General features: G+C 36.6%; 1 long non-coding RNA gene across 1 annotated transcript in view; it reads right to left on the bottom strand.

The window, feature by feature from the left end:
* LOC112619724 overlaps positions 1-16,489 on the bottom strand; it is a 44,484-nt gene extending 27,995 nt beyond the window's left edge. The window contains exons 1-3 of the long non-coding RNA XR_003118285.1: positions 16,430-16,489; positions 7,202-7,324; positions 4,830-4,906 (exon numbers count right to left, since the gene is read on the bottom strand). This is a non-coding gene — a long non-coding RNA (uncharacterized LOC112619724). The remainder of the gene's footprint in view (positions 1-4,829; positions 4,907-7,201; positions 7,325-16,429) is intronic.
* Positions 16,490-18,675: the final 2,186 nt, after the last annotated feature.

The raw sequence follows: 18,675 nt of genomic DNA, 5'->3' as shown, positions 1-18,675 counted from the left end.
GTTGAATTATGTTATTATAGCAGAGGTTTTATTTAAGGAAGCTGTCATATACAAAAATTTCAATAAAAATAGGTAATTATGCAAAGAAATGTATAAGAGTTGATTTTCAGTGTACATGAGACTTTGGTTTTTCTGTACACTAGTAAAATATAACTGAATCATTTAATAGTAAACATGGCCAATACTTCCAAGCCTAATTTCAACTAGAGAAATGCCTATTTGGTTGGAATTGTGTGAACAGTTTACATTTTCTGCTAAAATATGTTCAAACTCAAGTAGTGTTTGTATAATGAGATAGTCTACCTTAAGCACTAATAATGGTTTGCTGCATGATCATCATACTAACAATGTGTTGTCATTTATCACACCTGCCATTGACGGAACTCTAAGAATTTCACAAACAGCCCCTCATTAATCTATTCATCTAGCTCCTTTCTCCTTCAAAGCTTTTAAGCTATTTAAGAAATTATGTAGCAACTATGGGAAAGAGATTTTGGAACATTCAATGAAAAAGAAAGGACTGAAACAGGGTTTCAGGGTTGCAAAGATGTAAATTCCATGTGAAACAATCGGGAGAACTGACACAATTATATATAATTATATATTATATAAGACATATATTATATAGATAAGATATATATTATATATAAGATATATATAAGATATATTATATAAGATATATAAGCTATATACATATATGTATATATTAATATATTATATATAAGATTATTATATATATTAATTCAGTGACATAAACTCCGTGCTCATTTATACCCAAATATATATATATATATATATATAAAATCAATTTCTGTTTTTTTAATGGGAAACACTCTAAATATTTAGATCAAGTTCTTCATTTTAAAAATTGAGCATCTCTGTCTAGTTTCTTACTCATCTGTTTTCCCTGGCAGTTTGGAGCTTACGGAAGACCTGGGGAGTCTGTCACACTAAAACAAATTATGGATTGCACCAGTACTATATAATTATAGCTAAAGATTGTTTCCCATGAAACTAAATTTGATGCTATATTCATATACAATATACTCAGTATTCTAAAATATTCTGAAATATTATTTGTACTGTTGAATAATAAAGCATAAAGCCTACTCTGAATATCTTAAATAGGTATATGTTCTGATTGTTTGGCATAAAATGTTAGACTAGTTAGAATGTTAGTAATTGTTCTTTAATTTTATAATCTCTTTATAGATCTACTTATATCATTAGATTATTTATTTTATAAGCACTTACAGAAGACCCTCGTTTGATAGCTGTTATGTAATTTCCCCAAAATACTAAACCTTAAGCAAATATTTTTTATAGATAATAAATAACTCTGAAAAATATTCTGCTGATAAAATGAGTTAACAGTCACCTGAATTTAAGGAATTGAAAAGTTTTAGAAAGATAATAGAGAGATAATTTATATTTACAAAGATTAATTCCCACAACAAAAAGATACTTCACATTACAAAAACATTCACATTAGGATTTGTATAGACATCCCTTTAGATATCCCTGTGTAAACTGTATATTTTATGTTAAAATATTATTTAAAGTTCATACAATGGAAAACTATTTATACTAGGAAAATATTTAGGTTCTTAAAAGGTAATAGGTTTGGATATAGTTGAGAAGCTGCAAAGGTTCATGAGAATGTAGTAGCAAGCAGACCCACCCAATTAATTGTGTAAATGTTAAATCAAGCATTCATCTATAGGTGAAATAGGCAAGTCAAGATAAAATGTCTTCTTAATTAGAAAATGGCAGTCATATTTCCAAGTAGCATATATAGATGTAAATCTCCTTCTGAATAAATGGAATCAGGGCACCTAATTGGATTGAAAAATAATGTCGCTTAAACCTGTCTCAGCTTAAGCACAAACCATGCCTTCCTTATTTTTAATGAAAATCAGAATTACCTGTGGAAGAAAGACTAAAAAATGACTCAAAACTTAGTAATTATTGGTACTGGCTAGAAACCTGGGGATGTTTGATCCCAATTAATCTTAATTGTAGAAGGAATATTACAACAAACACCTATGTAGACACTGTCTCTGTTAAAATTCAGCCACTTTATCATGTTATCAAAAACTAATTTTTAAGTGTTACAAAATATATAGGTGGGGTTGAAGCCCCTCATGCTCATCTTGCATTCCATGACCTATCTGAAAAGGTACTAAATATGCTTAATTTTGCATTTTTTCAAAACCATTCATGGTTGCATATATTTACCTCCTATATTTGTCTTTATGGAGTAGGAACATTATTATTTTGTATGCTTTAGGCTTTATATAAGTGCTATGTCCTATATATTTTTTTCTGCAACTTGCTTTTTGCCATGATCTTACATTCTTTAATATTTATCTTTGTTGATATGTATAAATATAGCCGATTCATTTAAAGTACCCTGTAGTATATCACATTATGGATATATTATAATTTAATCATCTATTCACCTGTTAATGAACATTCAGATTTTCTTCTATCATAATATAGCAATGTTCTCTTCTGTTTACTCCTTTTTTTTTTTTTTTTTTTTTTTTTTTTTTTTGAGACTGAGTCTTATTCTGTAGCCCAGCCTGGAGTGCAGTGGCACGATCTCTGCTCACTGCAACCTCCGCCTCCCAGGTTCACGTGATTCTCCTGCTTCAGCCCCCCAAGTAGCTGGGATTACAGGTGTACACAACCACGCCCGGCTAATTTTTTTGTATTTTTAGTAGAGACGGGGTTTCACTATGTTGGCCAGACTGGTCTCGAACTCCTGACCTCGTGATCCACACACCTCAGCCTCCCAAAGTGCTGGGATTACAAGCATGAGCCACTGCGCCCAGCCTATGCCTTTTTAATCACAGGCATGTTTCTCTGAAAATTATTTTCACATCTTTAATTTTACTAGATATTATCAAATTGATCTAATTGTATTTACTATTATCTGCTCCATCAAAGAGCAATCATTAGTGGTTTCATTCATAACTATACATATTATTGCCAGGGGTTTAATTTTTGTATCATATTGGTGATGTATTATTTTATAAAATATAAATGATCCTATTTCCTAGGAGGCATGAGCATCTTTCAGTGTTACCTGACCATTTATCTCCATTTTGTGCTGCTATGACAGAACACCACAGACTGGGTAATTTATAACAAACAAACAGAAATGTACTGGCTTATGTTTTTGGAGGCTGAAAAGTCAAACATCAAGGGGCTGGAATTTGGTGAGGGTCTTCTTGCTGCATCATCCCATAGCAAAAGAGCAAAGAAAGGGCAAGAGAGAGAGAGAGACAAAAGGGTGCCGAATCTGTCTTTTTATGAAAAACCCAATACCAAGATAACTAGCCCATTCTCATGATAATGACAATCCATTTATAAGGGCAGAGCTGATAAGGTTTGGCTGTGTCCCCACCCAAATCTCATCTTGAATCGTAATCCCCATAATCCCCTTGTGTGAAGGGAGAGACCCAGTGGGAGGTGATTGGATCATGGGGGCAGTTTCCCCCATGCTGTTCTCATGATAGTGAGTGAGTTCTCATAAGATTTGATGGTTTTATAAGTGTTTGACAGTTCCTCTTATACACACTCTTCTCTCTTTCCTAACAATGTTCCTGCTTCCCCTTGCACCACGATTGTAAGTTTCCTGAGGCCTCCCCACCCAGCCATGCGGAGCTGTGAGTTAATTAAACCTCTTTTCTTTATAAATTACCCAGTTTTGGGTATTTCTTTATAACAGTGTGAAAACAGACTAATACACAAGAGCCTTCATAGCCTTATCACTGCTTAAATGTCCCATCTCCCAACAGTGCTACATTGGGGATCAAGCTTCTAGCACATAAACTTTGGGGGACACATTCAAACCATAGCACCATTTATTTATCCTCTGATATGAACCTTACCCATTTTATTTGAGATTGTTTTTAAATCTTAAAGATGTTTTAGTTAAGGATATGAATAATCACATCACAGAGAAAGATAATTAAATAGTCAAGTAACATGTCAAAAACTGTTCATTCTAAAGAATGTTCCAGGATATAAAACCCATCTTCTTGGTATTTGGTATGAGTGTCTGTTTGGGTTTATTCCTGATTACATATATTACTATTAAATTTTTATCTTTTACTTAATGTAAAGGAAATTATATCCTGTTTAGTGAGCAGAAGCATCATTCAATTTTCATAAAACCCTAAAAGTTAAGAATAATAATATGACATTTCATTGACTTAGACCTGGAAAAGTCCATCAACGGGCTCAAATTCACCTAGTCAGAAATGAAAAATGTCAGGTTTGAAACTGAGGGGTATCGTTCTACGCTGTTATTTGTTTAACCATTCCACTAATCCTAGTACCTCTTATTTCTTTATCTTTTACTTCCAGACTCGTTAAGAACATGATATAATGTTAATAGAAGCTCTGGTATTAAGAATATTAAGAAATTTTTATCTATTCCTACCTTTAAATGAAACACAATTAACATATCAGTTTTAGTAATAACATTTGTTTTTAAATTGGTAGAGTAGCTCTATAGCATAGTGATTAAAGAGAGTAGACTAGAGCCAAGCCACCTAAAATGCAAATCCAAGTCATATGGTTTGGCTGTGTCCCCACCCAAATCTCAACTTGAATTGTAATAATCCCCACAGGTCAAGGGCAGGGCCAGGTGGAGATAATTGAATCATGGGGGCAGTTTTCCCCATAATGTTCTCCTGATAGTGAATAAGTCTCACAAGATCTGATGGTTTTATCAGTGGGAGTTCCCCTGCACAAGCTCTCTTGCCTGCCACAATAGGAGCAGATAGGAAGACACGGGCTGTTACCCAGGCACTTACCCACCCTCCATCCATTGACAAGAATAAGGTTTTCATTTCCACATAGTGTGCTCTGGCCTGTGTTTTATTAGCTTCTCCTGTAAAATAAAGGGGATGAAGTAGATAATTTATGGATCTTTCTAAAACAACATGTAGATAGCAATTGATAAATGAAAGAGGTAGAATAACTAGTCAGAAAGAAAAGAGTTTTCTAATCAAACACTGATTCTGAATCAACTGACTACCCCTAAGAAAAAACAAATAATATTTGCTATTTTACACTGTATACAACATAAATTTCAAAGTAAAATCTTGAAAAATAAAGTCTTAAAATTTTAGAGGAAAATATTTTGTATTACCTTAGTACAGAAAAATAAATTTAAAAACAGGAATTGGAAAGTATAAAACTTAAAGAAAAATAGAATTAGAATTGACTATCTTAAAATTACATCTATGAAATACTAAAATATCAATATATAAACATTAAAGTATAATTAAAATATATAAAACGTTAACACATAAATTTACTAATAGTTATCCATAACATATATATAAATTATATAGATACATACACAACAAAGTGGAAACAATGTCTGTGATGAGCAGAATATAAATATACTAGTATCAGTAAGTTAAAGACAAAAACAATGAATGCAGAATGGGAGATTTTTGGTAGACTTTAAAAGACAACTAGAATTTTCCACATGAAAATTATTTCAGGTCAGGCACATTGGCTCATGCCTACAAATCCTAGCACTTTGGAAGGCTGAGGCAGGAGGATCACTTGAGCACAGGAGTTTGAGACCAGCCTGGGCAACATGGTGAAACCACATCTCTTCAAGAAAAAAAAAATAGCCAGGCATGGTAGTGCACGCCCATAGTCCCGGCTGCTTGGGAGGCTGAGGTGAGAGAATCACCTGAGCTCAGAAGATTGAGGCTGCAGTAAGCCATGATCATGCCACTGCACTCCAGCCTGGGCAACGGAGTGAGACCTTGTCTCAAAATTATACAATATTCTTTAAAATTCAAAGATGATAAGCAGTTACTCTGTTTAATTTCCTTCTGGGGTAACAAAAACATGTTAGAACTAGATAGAGGTGGTTGTTGGACAATATTGTCAGTGTACTAAATGCCACTGAACTGTTAACTTTAAAACGATTTTTTGTTATATAACTTTCACCTTAATAAAATCAAAGACATTAGGTAAAAGGAATCTTGTTAATTTGATCACAGAACTTAAAATTAAGTTATTATGGTTCTCTTAAATTAAATTATATCATTAAACAGAGAACAATTTGATATATTTAAATATAGAATGTGGTTATTGTAATGTACTAAATATGGAATAAAAAGTTATGATTCTAAATTCCTGACAATATGAAGGACAAAGAAAAGTTAGAACACATCCTCTTTGCCAGATGTCTAGCACAGTAAGCCAAGGTGTTGCTTGAAACAATATTTTACACACTGCAGAAAATGTTTTTGACTTTCACTGAGATTTATCAAACTGACTTATTCGTTCTCTGATGGCTGCATGTTCAAGGGGCAAAAATTATTCCCATTTTCTCTTCTTTTAATTCTTTCCCTTTCCTTTTAACATCAATTTACCAGTTTACAATTCCTAAGCCACAGATAACTACACGAATATTCCCATTATCTCATTTCTACTTCCTCCAGAGGACTAGCTGACACGGGAGTAAATCTGAGATCAGATTGTTCAGGATGAACATCATTTAGAGAATTGGTCTGGGAGTGGAAAAACACGATGGTTAGAATATGCTCTCAAGGTGCCAGGCTCCCTGGCTTTAAATCACAGCTGGTAATTGATGCAGACTCCCCACATCAACTATGTGACCTTGGAGAGGTGACTTAAATCCTATACACATTAGTTGCCTGATTTGTAAAATAAAAATGATGATAGTAATAGTACCTACCTCCAAGGGTATTTTTTTTAAGAGTTAATATAGAACATTTAGAACAGTTTCTGTCACATGGTAAGATTACAGTAAATTTTAGCTATTGTTATGATCATCATTAGTAGTACAGCTTGAAAGCAAAGTTTGTTTCTCATTGGACATCTAATTCTGTTCATAAGGAGTCTAATGGTTTTTGAATTATGAATCAATGAGTATTAAGAGAAGAAACTGCAGCACTAGTAGTCACACACCAACACTCACTCTTTGATTGACTATAAGTATTTGACGGTATACAAGTGTGGGAGCTGATTAAAAATACATGTAAGGCTGCTGTCCTTGTGTCTGGTACTGAGGCTGAGCTCAGAAAGGGAAATGAAGCAACAATAATATGCTTGTTACATGCAGGGGGGCGGGGGTTAGCCAGGGGTCCTATGCACTGTTGCAACTTGCTCACATTGTCACTGGTAGCTGACTTACCTTGTTAGTGTGAGGCAGTAGTCAGGCCAGTTGTTACTGAGGTTCCAACCAGATTCTTTTTTAGTTACTTTGATTTTTGTCACAAGTGCCATTTACAGCTCTGATGAAGGACTCCAGCATTGCCTGCAGGACAACCAAATCATTCAAGTTGGAGACTTGAACATATTGAAAGATCATTGTGAGTCTCAGTTCATCAGGGATCCAGACATTGATTATGGGTTTGTCCTCACTCTCACCACTTACATATCTGACTGCCTTTTGACTCAGTAGACCTTTCAAAATTCATGCCAAACTCCTTTTGTTCCAAGTTTCTTCCAGTAACTTGGAACTCTTCAGTGAAGGGGTTTCTTAGAAATGTAGCTGCAGATTTGCTATTGAGAGAATACAAACCCATCACAGTCAACCCCTTTTTTAGCTGGCTTCCAATTACACCTCTTTGAGCCATACTGAATTTCTAAATAAAGACAGTAGCAAACCCATACTTTCACCTAACATAAGGCAATTATCCCTCACAAAACCAAAAACTTGCTAGCCCTCTCCCCAAAAGACTATATGAATTTTCTTCATCTATTTCAAACTGATGTTCATTTATCTTCTAGTTGAGTCACATTCCCCTTTTGATATTCTGAAATGTAAGTACTAAAATATGAAATTGACTGCTATTAATACACTGTATTGTAGACAGTAAGGAACTGGGAGAAGTAACGATAAAAAATGCTACTATATACACAAATCTATTCAGATCAAAGTAAGGAAGGTTTTGCATGATCAATGCAGTGTTCATTTCTACAACTGGTTGTGTCAACTTAATTAGGATTTATTACTACCTTTTTCCACCGCCCATTCTATAACCCCTTTACCCTCAGCAAATACCTCAGCTGGTTATGGTTTCTTGTTGTATAGAATGTCCCACATCATCATTCTTGAAGGATCTGGACCATTATCAGGTCTGCTTACTTCAGGCCATTGTAATTTTTTTAATTGATTTTAATATTGGGATATGTGAGTATTGGGAGGCATTCCACGGGATCTCCCTAGATTATTACAGAAACATTTTTCCCATGATTTTGTATTGTATTTTCTATATGTATTATATTAAATGCATACATATGTATTTATATTTACATATATATCAAACAGGGTATTTAGTATAGATGTTTGACCTAATGCCATTGTGTGAGCTGTTTGTTTAGTCTCTGTGAAGCTGTTATACACAGCCTGAATTCCACAGACCAGTAAGTATAAAAGGGAAGATGGGTAAGAAGTTGGTAAGAGCTAAGACAGACTGGAACTCACAACCACATGGTGGAACCCCTGAGGACAGAGAGGAACCCCCATCAGTCTTTACCACCTCTAAGCCTCCAACTGTGATGCTGCAAGTGTTCTGCAAGACACGCTGATGCCTTTCAACAAAGAGCTAAAAATGTGCCTCCCTGGAAGTCAGATAAGTCAAGTGAGGTTTCAGATGAGCTACATTAACTAGGAATTATGCATGGAAGGCATTCTGAAAAACACACTTTTAGCCTACCTAAATTGGTGCAACAGGGTACCGCAATATATTCCAAGTCAGGCAAGCAAACAAACAAACAAACACTCTATCAAAACGCAAGAGGTTTCTAATCTTCTAGAACTCATCCCCAGTGGTACTTTTGTTTGTTTTGTTTTGCTTTTTTCAAAATCAGAGATTAAGTTCTTATGTTAAAAATGAGAAACACTCTCCTAGAAGTTAATGTTCTACATTCCAGACTTGGTTTTGTAACTCAGTAAGTTTGTGACATTCAGGAATTTACTTTTCTAAACTAAAGCTTTGCCTCCCCACCTATAATTGGAACAAATAACCCAGCCTCTTCTTATTCACCTATTCGTTGACATAAACAAAGGCAATAATGGATGTTGAAATGTTTTGTAGCTTACAAAAAGTAATATACAGACTACTAACAGAATTATTAAATTTGTTTTTGCTTTTGTGAACAACAAAGACAAATGATGTCATCAACTACGGAGAATATAATTGATCTCGATTCCTTATGTGTCCTCAGCCCAGGTCCTTATGACAGTTTTTTCAACAGTTCAACAAGCTGCCTGCTTTATGTGTGAGGCATTTTCCTTCCATGTGGCCAGCAGCAGGAAATGAAATCCATCACAGCCCCATGTAGGTGGTTAATTTGTTTGAATTGTCATTTAGCTAGATCTTCAGTATCTTCCTAATGATCTCCCTGGTGCAATGCAGTGCGAATCTTCCATGTTACTTGTCATCAAAGCAGCTGTTTTCAAAGATGCTATTTGCTTTTATTTTATGGATTAGTATCCTTTTTTACTTTAGTGACAAACACATTATCATATACAGGATATTTGGCCAAGCACTGGAGATGAAGTTTGGGGAGGGGGTGATTTTTTTTTTTTTTTTTCTTGAGATGGAGTCTCACTCTGTCACCGGGCGGGAGTGCAAAGGCATGATCTCGGCTCACTGTAACCTCCATCTCCTGGGTTCAAGCAATTCTCCTGCCTCAGCCTCCCAAGTAGCTGGGATTATAGGTGTATATCACCATGTTCGTCTAATTTTTGTATTTTTTTTTTTTTTTTTAGTGGAGATGAGGTTTCTCCATGTTGGCCACACTGATCTTGAACTCCTGACCTCAGGTGATCCACCTGCCTTGGCCTCCCAAAGTGCTGGGATTACACACGCCACCGCACCTGGCCACAAATCATTTTTCTACCTATAAAAATCTCCGCCTACTCTAAAAGAAAGACCACAAATAAGATGAGAGAGAGAAATTTCTATTGGAGTCAAAAGAATGGGAGTTTGTTTCAACTGAGGACAATTAGAATAATATCTTGAAGATTCATTGGAACCAGGCCTCAAACTATACTCCAGATTTCCTTACTTAGAGAGGGGTGTGTGCTTTTCGGAGGTAGGGCAGAGGGAAAACTAGAGAGAAATGATTACGTCTGTAAGAAAAAGTTGTCATGAGCCTGGTGAGTATAAAGTTGAATAACATAAGAAAATGATTTGTCCATGTCTCAGATAGCAAAGGCCACCTAATCAGTTAGAACCTATCCCAGGAGCAAAAGTAAGCCATGTGAATGGGCTCGTGATACAATCAGAGAAGTGCTTAGAGGGTTGCTCTGCTTTTCCACCTATAAAAACATAAATCTGGACCCAGAGTCGAAGTCTTGGAAAATACTTGGCTTATTTTTGTATTAGTGCCTGTATGGGGAAAAGATTCAATGAGGATACAGATTTGGTTGAAAAAAAGAAAGGATATGAAATGCAGACAAAAAAAAATAAAGACATTGTGTTGTATCAAATCTCTGTCACTTAAAATTATTACCTTCTCTCCTTTGAAGTAAGACATTCTTTCTTCACACACAAAAAGTTATGGTGACAGGATTATCTAACACAACAACATATTTTGAAATAACACTACTGGAAAAAATCTTATAGGCAATCATGAGAGAATTAGGATTCTTCAAATTCCCCTATGACCCTTCTCCCCATCATTTCAGCTCTAAGAGATTTGGAGGATCACTTTGGGATACAGAGGTAATAATTGAATGCAGCTGTGCTCAGGGAATGGCTTCAGATTCTCCACGGGCGAGCTGGGCCGTCAGCTCACCTCTACAGTCAACAGTAAACCTGGTGGCTTAATTGAAAGTGGAATAATTCACATTCCTTCCCCAAAACACAACATACAAAGATGTACTCACTGATGCGCATCATCGACTTTTCTAGCATCAGGTGAATGCAGCACAGCTGGCCAAAGGCCAGCTCCCATTTTACCCCCATCACTTGCTTCTTCCATCACATGTTTATCTTTTTAATTTTGCAAACATCCATGCTATATTAATTATGCATGCTTCCATAATTTTGCACATGCCACATGCTTTTTTCTTTGCCTCGAGTACTGTAATCCTTCATTCACCCTGTCTGAACAGGGTGAATATTTTCTTACTCAGAAATTCAAGAAAAAATATCACTTTATCTCTCTAACACTAAAAGTTTTGAGAAATATTTAGTTATTCACTCTCTTATCTGTTAAAATTGTACCATGTGCATGCCTCTAGTGTTACATTTAATCACACACTGAATTATATCAGTTCATATATAGTATATCCCTCAGCATGTATATACAGTTCCATAGCCTGCATTTTATGCAATAACCTATATCTAGCCTTATTTTATTGCCCTGTTCTTGATTATCCTTCCCCATAACTTTCTTACCTACTTCTAGCTTATATTATTGTATAGTCTACGGGGTTTTATAGATTATCTAAGTCATATTTGGTGCAAGACAAGGTATATATCAATGCATAAATGTGTGAATAAACAAAACAATAATCTCTCCTCGCTTACTGGCCTGTTCAATCCTTGAGGCATCCATTGCCTTTGGGGTGACCTTTGATGTTTCTGAAGGTGGCAGAATAAATGGCATTCAACAAGTGCTCACTGGAGTTTGGTTAAAGAAGCAAACGGTAACTTGTTGAGAGCTACTTCTTCATACTTTTAAACAAGTGAATTAGCATTTCCATCATAACTGATACTTTTGCTGAAAGAAAATGTGCATGCTTTAAAATGTGAATAAAAGGTTATTCTTGTTATGTGGATTAGTAAGAATTTTTTTTTCAAGTGTCTTTCTCGGTGGCATCTACAGACCAACTTTAGGCATTCTATATAACAAGTCTATTATAGATCTACATGCTAAAGACAACGGGTAAAAAAAACTGTCAGAGTCATTTTGTGTTAATCTAAACTGACTGCCTCCTGCTTTAATCACTTACCTGCATCCTGCTAATCTCATGGCTTCACCTTTTTGACACTAAAAGAGAGGGGAAAAAAACTAAATTTCTTTGCATTGAAATACATAGAACACTGAAGTTAGATAAAGTATAATTTTTTTTAATTGACTACTTGGCTTAACTAGGTTTTATTAGTTTTTTATAACTGGCTCCTTGTGCAAATGTATTTGATGGACTAAACAGTATATACCTGTACAAATGTGCATGGGAACTTTAAGAAAGGTGGTAGATTAGATATTCATAATGGTTTAGTCACATTGTACATAGCTTTAAAATAAAATAACTTTAGTAATAACAGTTAAAGTAACTGTTTAATAGTCTAGTGAAGTTGGTAATCTACAAATGAACAAGTAATAGATATGTAACAATGATATGATAAAGAATAAATTAGTGCAAGGGAATGGAGTGAGCTGTTGTGCTGCTGTAGATTTGTTGGCCAAGAAAAAGAGATCTCCCTGAAGAGGTAACACAGGAGAAGGGGAACATCTGGGAGGCAGGCTTTCCTGGCAATGGAAAGGGCACTTTTACAATGCTGGACCAAAGATTCTCTGCAATCTATCTCAACTCAGTTGAATGGCAAAAATCGTCAAGAGGTGGTTGACAATACAGATAGCCTCCTCAGCTTGTGAGAATCTCAATGCTCCTGAAAGAAATTCCTGCTTTTTACTAGTTTGTTGTAGCTGTTACTGTTTCTGTTAAATTAAAAGTCCCCAATGAGATGGTTGTTGAGATCAGTAATTTTATATTGTATGAGATTTGAAGAGAGTAAATGCTTCTTTTTCGACATCTTGTTTACTTAGTCAGTTGGCATCATTTTCAATGAGAAAACAGGCGAAAGTAAAAGTGTAAATAGAATGACATAAAAAGTATGAAAGAATCAAATGCAATATGACGAAAAAGTTAGTGTTGGCCCCAAGCACTGATTACTGAAAGTTTTGAATGAGCAAGTGTTTACATGAGAAGTGAAACCAGTGAGTGGAAGTCAGACTATGAGTTATACGTCAGAATCAAGCCCCTCTGCCTGCCTCCAGAGTCTGGCAAGCCTCATCTGTAACAGCTGATTCTAAAGGGGTCAGTGCTGAAAAAGGATTTATTGTTTGTGATGATGACTGTGAGGTTAAAGTAATGGAGAAATTCAAAGTTGCTTGCTTAATGGAAAAATATGCAGAATTGCAACTTAAAAAAAATACAACTGCCACCATATTAGGACAAACTGGAACCAAAATCATTTCAGAGATTGATGACATGTCGTTACAAGCTTGAAATATCCATCTTATTCCTTTAAATTCATATTTTTATCAACCACTTAGGTCAGTGACATAATAAAATCTATTAACCTCAGTTATTTTGTCCTCTAAGTAACATTGGATAGTGCAAGAACAATATTAAAATTGAATGGATTTCTTTCTGCACTATAAGATATGCTGTTTGACCTTTTATGTTTTTCACAGAAATGCTTAGTTATTCTAAAAGTGGTTTGATACACTATTATATTGGCCATAAAATATTTCCTCCTGTAATGTCTCTTTTGTCCTTTATTTCATATTAGCATCTATTTTATTCTTTTAGTCCAATGCCTGAGATCATTTCAATGGAGAAAGACTTCTAGACCATTTGTAAATTGAAATATTACACCCAGGACAAATGCATTGATAAGAAAAACATTTAAAAGCTTGAAACATCTTTTTATCGATCTTTCCTAGGCTCCAGATACAGATATAAATAATAAGAGAGATAGGAAAGGAAAAAGATTTTGAGCCAGAGGGAAAACCTTGCTGAATGCCCAGTGAGTACAGAGGACAGTGAGAAGAGAGTCCTGGCAGGCACAGCTCAGCTTCAAGGGAAGAGGAAGTGAGTGAGGAGGCCAGAGTGCGCAAGAGGCAGGCAGCAGGGGCTGCTGTCCTTTTGAACGCTGTGAGCCTTCTGTATAGGTCTTACCAACTTAATAATGCCACGGTCAAATCAATTGACATGGTTTGGCTGTGTCCCCGCCCAAATCACATCTTGAATTGTACCTCCCACAATTCCCATATGTTGTGGGAGAAACCTGGTGGGAGGTGATTGAATCACGGGGGTGGGTCTTTCTCATGCTATTCTTGTGATAGTGAATGAGTCTCATGAGATCTGATGTTTTTAAAAATGAGAGTTTTCCCTGCATAAGCTCTCTCTTTGCCTACTGCCATCCACGTAAGACATGATTTGCTCCTCCTTGCCTTCCGCCATGATTGTGAGGCCTCCCCAGCCACGTGAAACTGTAAATCCATTAAACCTCTTTTTTTTTTTCCCAGTCTCAGGTATGTCTTTATCAGCAGCATGAAAACAGACTAATACAGTAAATTGGTGCCAGCACAGTGGGGCACTGCTGAGAAGATACCTGAAAATGTGGAAACAACTTTAGAACTGGGTAACAGGCAGAGGGTGGAACAGTTTGGAGGGTTCAGAAGAAGACAGGAAAATGTGGGACAGTTTGGAACTCCTCGGAGACTTGAATGAGGTTTCACCAATATGCTGATAATGATATGAACAATAAGCTCCAGGCTGAGGTGGTCTCAGATGGAGATGAGGAACTTGTTGGGAACTGGAGCAAAGGTGACTCTTGTTATGTGTTAGCAAAGTGACTGGTGGCATTTTGCCCCTGCCCTAGAGATTTGTGGAACTTTGAACTTGAGAGAGATGATTAACGGTATGTGGTGGGAGAAATTTCTAATCTGCAAAGCATTCAAGACATGACTCGGGTGCTGTTAAAAGCATTAGTTTTAAAAGGGAAACAGCATAAAAGTCTGGAAAACTTGCAGCCTGACAATGTGGTAGAAAAGAAAATCCTATTTTCTGAGAAGAAATTCAAGCCATTTTTCTGGCTGCAGAAATTCATGGAAGTAACGAGGAGCTGAATGTGAAACCCCAAAACAATGGGGAAAATGTCTCCAGGGCATGGCAGCCCCTCCCATCATAGGCCTGGAGCCTTAGGAAGAAAAAATGGTTTTGTGGGCCAGGCCCAGTGTCCCTGTGCTGTGTGCAGTCTAGGGACTTGGTGCCTGCATCTCAGCTACTCCAGCTATGAGAAGAGTAGACCAAAGTGCAGCTCAGGCTATGGCTTCAAAGAGTGCAAGCCCCAAGCCTTGGCAGCTTCCACGTGGTGTCAAGCCTGCCGGCGCACAGAAGTGAAGAATTGAGGTTTGGGAACCTTCTCCTAGATTTCAGAGGATCTATAGAAACACTTGGATGTCCAGGCAGGAGTTTCCTGCAGGGGTGGGGCTCTCATGGAGAATCTCTGCTAGGCAGTGTGCAATGAAAATGTGGGATTGGAGCCCCCCATACAGAATCCCTACTGGGGCACCGTCTAGTGGAGCTGTGAGAAGAGGGCCACCGTCCTCCAGACTCCAGAATGGTGGATCCACCAACAGCTTGCACCGTGCACCTGGAAAAGCCACGGACACTCAATGCCATCCCATCAAAGCAGCTGGGAGGGAGCCTGTACCCTGCAAAGCAACAGGGGTGGAGCTGCCCAGGACCATGGGATTCTACCTCTTGCATTAGTATGACCTGGATGTGAGACATGAAGTCAAAGAAGATCATTTTAGAGCTTTAAGATTTGACTGCCCTGCTGGATTTCAGACTTGCATGGGGCCTGTAGTCCCTTTCTGTGGCCAATATCTCCCATTTAGAATGGCTGTATTTACCCAATGCCTGTACTGCCATTGTATCTAGGAAGTAACTAACTTGCTTTTAATTTTACGGGCTCATAGGCAGAAGGCACTTGCCTTATCTCAGATGAGACACTGAACTGTAGACTTTTGAGTTAATGTTGACATGAGTTAAGATTTTGGGGGACTGTTGGGAAGGCATGAATGGTTTTGAAATTTGAGGACATGAGATTTGGGAGGGACCAGGGCCAGAATGATATGATTTGGCCGTGTCCCTGCCCATATTTCATCTTGAATTGTACCTCCCACAATTCCCATATGTTGTGGGAGAAACCTGGTGGGAGGTGATTGAATCACGGGGGTGGGTCTTTTCCATGCTATTCTTGTGATAGTGAATGAGTCTCATGAGATCTGAGGTTTTTAAAAATGAGAGTTTTCCCTGCACAAGCTCTCCCTTTGCCTACTGCCATCCATGTAAGACATGACTTGCTCCTCCTTGCCTTCCGCCATGATTGTGAGGCCTCCCCAGTCATGTGGAATTGTAAGTCCATTAAACTTCTTTTTCTTCCCAACCTTGGGTATGTGTTTATCAGTAGTGTGAAAACAGACAAATACATACGTGGATAATGGAAAATATGGTATAAGTAAGATGTAATGTTACTCAGCCTCACAAAAGAAGGCGATTCGGCCATGTGCAACAACATGGATAGACCCTGAGGACATTACGCTAAGAAAAATAAGCTAAACTTTTTAAAACTACAGTAAAATACTGTATGATCTTACTTACATGAGGAATCTAAAATAGTCAAACTCATAGAAGCAGAGACTGGAATAGTGATTGCCAGGGGCTGGGGGAAAGAGAAATATGGGCAGGTGACAGTTAAAGGGTACAAAGTTTCACTTAATGCAAGATAAGTTCTGAAGATCTATTCTACAGCACAATGCCTGTAGCTAATGTTATGTTAATAATATACTTACAAGTTTCTGAAAAGGTAGATCTTAAGTGTTCTTAACACACACACACACACACACACACACACAAATAATAATAGAAAGGGTGAGAAGGAACTTTGGGAGATTATGGGTATGTCTAAGGCCTTGAGGGCGATGATGGTTTTATGTATGTATACACATCCCCAAGCTCATTGAGTTGTATACATTCAAGATGTACAGCTTTTTACCTGTCAATCATACCTCAATAAAGTGGGTAAATAAATTATTTTCATTAAAAAATAATCATCATGGCATATTACGTTGAAATATAATTTTAAGTGTTCATTTTATGGAAAAATGAAGAATTTTTCTCTATCACCTCTGTACCTACACTAAAAGTTACTTCTGAAACCAGGAGATCAAGTTATGGGCCTTGAAAGCTATCAAATGTTATAAGAAGGAGGGAAATCAGTTTCTAACTAGTTCAAGAAACAAATGCCAAAGCCCTGAACAAAGGCAAACATGAAGGAAAAGAAAAAAGTAAGACTGAAAAACCTTGGGGACACGTAGATAAAAAGTTTTAGAAAAAGCATCAGAAACTGAAGGTACTACTAGGAGCAGGAAGGTCACATGTATCATGAGCGTGGCCTGGTGAACACATATCTCATCAAAACCTTCAGCTGATGGTTCCATTCAGAGACAGGGTGAAAGAAGTCAGAAAACTAAGGTTTATTTAAAAACTCCCAATTTTTATAATGTTGACATTTAATTCAAATCAATTTAAAATATTAGGTAGCCAAATTGAAATGGACCTGATGGTCATATCTGACTATGTTTTTGACTTCTGAGTTAAAGTCATATGAAAACAACTGAATTGCAAAGCTCTGCATAACTGGGAACTGACAGCTAACATGAGCTGTGCAGGTTAACATAAAGACAACTCAGGAAAATTCTTGAAAAAATTCCAGCATTTGGACTGACTGGCAGATAACATTGTGTCCAATTAATTGGGTGCATCAGATTAAGTCAATTCATAACACTTATTTTGAAGGACTTTTTTTATATGTGGAAAGATGTTCATAGTGGTTTTATACATATGAACACAGAAATAAATTATATCATTATTTATGTGTGAATACAGCCAGCATTAAAGCTCATAATAGAACTAAATCATGTGTGTATACATATATGTGTGTGTGTAGTGTATCTGTTATTAGGAGCATTGAATCAAAAGTTAGAATGCCTGTAATGGAGTAACAATTACACATTGAACGACCATGGAATCCAAGTTATTTCACTTTTTAAATCATTACTGCAATAAGGATCCAGTTATAGTACTGATTAAAGTGTTTCATCAGATATCATAATGTTCTAAATAAGCCTCAACATTTAGAAAAGTCACTTTTTATTATTCAAATAATTTATTCTTGAAAAAAGTGGAAATATAAGACCTATAATAGCTGGCAAAACTAATCAGCCTTATAGCAACAAACCACAGCAGACAGGACATTGCTATACAACCTAACCTTACCAACTTGTCGATGTGAAAGTTAACTGGCTGTGTTTACTCGCAATATATATCAGTATCATTTGCTTACTGAAAGAAAGCAACTAAAAGAACTCACTGATAGGAGCTTGGAACAGTTTGTCTTACATGATTCCGAAAGAACATCCTGCAAATCAGCTATCCTTTATGTGGGATCCTTAAACATAAAATACAGCCTGCAGTGATGCAATATTACATAATTATCCTAGTTGAATAACCTCCTTCTAAAAGCACAGCTTTAAGGAGAAACTCAGCATGAATTTATATGATACTCATTATTCAGTGGTGTCAACTCTATGGTCAGCCATCTCCAGAATATAGTCACAACAGAGAGAAAGCTCCATTAGCCTTGGGCGTCATGGGAACTTGTCCCTCCACCTCTCACAATTCATTGGGTGGGACACCATAATAACACTTAAAATTTTATCCACAGCTGTATAACTAACCATTACTGATATAGGATCAGACTCCTGTATTTGCAAATTTCATGCTTTCACAACAACAAGGATTAAAACGGAATTACCAGCTGGGGAATGTAAAGAAAACTGGATATT

This window comes from Theropithecus gelada, chromosome 2, assembly GCF_003255815.1.
Source record: "Theropithecus gelada isolate Dixy chromosome 2, Tgel_1.0, whole genome shotgun sequence".
Taxonomy (NCBI): domain Eukaryota; kingdom Metazoa; phylum Chordata; class Mammalia; order Primates; family Cercopithecidae; genus Theropithecus; species Theropithecus gelada.
Note: the sequence above shows the minus strand (reverse complement) of the source record. Positions and strands in the feature narration are given on the sequence as shown.